General features: G+C 37.5%; 1 protein-coding gene across 1 annotated transcript in view; it reads left to right on the forward strand.

The window, feature by feature from the left end:
* LOC105819719 (leucine-rich repeat-containing protein 9) overlaps nucleotides 1–2,756 on the forward strand; it is a 146,682-nt gene that overhangs the window by 77,927 nt on the left and 65,999 nt on the right. The window lies entirely within an intron of this gene.

Genomic DNA, 2,756 nt, shown 5'->3' on the forward strand with positions numbered 1-2,756 from the left:
ATTAGTGGGGTAGGTAGGGGCTGTGGCTCCCAGTCAGCCTGAGCTCAAATTACTTTCTCGGATGCCAGGTGCAGAGGAGGAAGTGCCTAGGTGTAAGAAAGCCGGCACTCTGGTCTCTTGTGGCACTCCTATAGAGTGTCCCTTATGGATGCTCAAATTCCTGGGGCTTGCTGGTTCACCCCACTGTTCCCAATTAGCCACTGTGCCTGGGCTCATGGAGGGTGGAGAGGCGTTCAATATACTTTGTGTCCTGCTATTCACAGAAGGCACATAGTTGGGGGAGGGGAAATCTCCCTTGCCTTTTCACTCTGCTCTGAGCCTCTCTGAGTTTGATCTGCACCACTGTCTTCTCCTCTTCACCCTCTTCTTTGTGAGCTTCGTAGCTTTTGTCCGTGGGGTCCCAGTCATCTTTGTCAACTCTCTCTGTGATCCACACCTGTGCTGCAACTCTTCTCTACTCTCCTCAGTCCAATATCCTACCTTCCAGCTGTGATGGTCCGACAAGCAGTGTCTCTAGTTGGCCATCTTGACTCACTCCTCCAGATATTCTTTTTGATAACCAAGGACTTGATCAATAGCCAGAGGAGTTATCCTTTCTTTAATTTTGGCTTTCTCCAAATTATATCCTCAGGCAGTTCATCTCATGACCTCTAATCTGACACCCACCGCTGCTACTCCTAGTTAATCTGTCTTGTTTTCTTATACAACACGTCTACAACTAGCCTTTAATCTTTTGCCCTTAAATAACTCTCTCCTGGTCTTCTTTCATGATTTATACTAACAATACTGTTATTTCCTCCACTGACCAGGCTTAAAGCCTTAAAATTATGTTCAACTCTTTCCTTTTCCATTATCTCTACATCTAATCATTTACCATTTCTAGTAATTCTTCCTTTATCATATCAATTGTATTCTTTCCTTCCCTCCTTATTCCCATTTCCTGCCACCACTTTAAACCCTTAGAACATTTCCTCTTAATTTTGCCATTGGTGTCCCAACAGGCACCCCGACCTTTGGTCATGTTCTCTCATCCTTATACCTTTCACAGTACAGATAAATTAATCTCTCTTAAAACATTTTCATAGTACACATTGTACTCTGCCCATGATGAGAAACCTTCAATAGCATTACTTATATTAACAATGATGAAATCTACATTCCTCTGTCTGGGTTTTAAGGCCTCTTAAAACCCTCACAATCTAGCTTCAAACTAATTCCCTGTTACCAAATATACCAAATGTCCCAAATGAAGTACGTATTGCACTTGTGATTCTCCTAAGCACAACTCAATGCCATGTCTCCCTTTGATGAAATGCTGTTTTCTACTTTTTCCCTGTGGCAAAGTTACTCATCATTCAAGTCTCAGCTCAAAGGCCCCTTTCCTGAATTCTCAAACAATATCCTATTACCTAGTTTGCAGGTTAATCAAAAAAGTCAATTAAAATGGAGAACTGTAAACAAATGATTTAATTAACAAATCCTCTAATATAACTTAAAACTTAAATTTACATTCATTTGTCAATCTTCTATGTAAGACCAAAAGCTTTCACTATGAAATTGGAACTCTAAGTAGTCTTTCTTATATTAGCCACAACCATCTTTCATATTAGTTTTAGTTTCCTTGAAGTTGAGCACACCACTTAAAAATCCTCACAAAGCAACTTGAGTGTAAGAATCCATCTAGTTTATCTGCCATTCCAAACTTTTGCATTTGCCTTGGCTAAACATACTTTCACAGAAGTTTTTAATGATTAGCCTCTTTGAATTTTACCCAATTTTCTGCTTAGTTTCAAAGAAACAACTCTCCTTCTTTCTATTTCATTGCTTTATATAATATGCATAATTTCTAGAACAAGTAGAACTGGCATAAACAAGTATGGGAATGAAATTAACTAACTTGGTAAGCATACAACACAACTACATAGAAGTATATCCATGTTTTAAAAGTACAGTCTTATCCTTGAACTGCCACGATACTGTCTGTTATAGAGAGAATGGAAAATACTACTAATAGTTAATCTTGCAAAGGGTTAAGTGTAAGTGCTAATCGATTGAGAATTGTTATTATAGCACCTTTGTTATATTGAAATGTAATCACTTGTGTGTATTTCTCTACTAGTCCTTAATTAAGTGTAGGGACTTTGTTAATAGAGTAGATTCTTAGTAAAAATCTAGTGAATGAATGGATGAGAGACGGATGGATGGCAATCACACCTATTTCTATACCTTTATGAGGTTTTCTCCTCTTAAAGAATAATTTATTTTTAAATTTTTGATTATTTGAATTATGTCCAATCTTCAAGGCTGAGTCATGATCCCATTACCTCTACAAACTCTTTCCTTATCATTTCAGTTAAAAAGGATATCTTATTTGACACATCTTGTGATGCCTGTGTCTTTAATTATTAAGTAGTTTCTATCTTCATCTCCCTTAATTGAGGACCAAGACCATAGACTCACAATGCCATGCCACATGGGTTATAATTCTAATGGATATTTAGTGATGTTCATTGGAAGTCTGAGAAGGTTACTGGGATGTGGAATTTGTGTCATGTGAGCCACATCTGAATGCAGTCATCCCTCAATATTCATGTGAGATTGGTTCCAGGACTCCCATGGATACCAAAATCTGCAGATGCTCAAGTCCCTTATATAAAGTGGTATAGTCTTTGCAAATAACCTATATACATTCTCTTTTATATTTTATATCATCTCTCGACTACTTACAATATAATATAAATGCTATGGAAATATCT

Source organism: Propithecus coquereli, unplaced genomic scaffold, assembly GCF_000956105.1.
Source record: "Propithecus coquereli isolate 6110/MARCELLA unplaced genomic scaffold, Pcoq_1.0 Scaffold5, whole genome shotgun sequence".
NCBI lineage: Eukaryota > Metazoa > Chordata > Mammalia > Primates > Indriidae > Propithecus > Propithecus coquereli.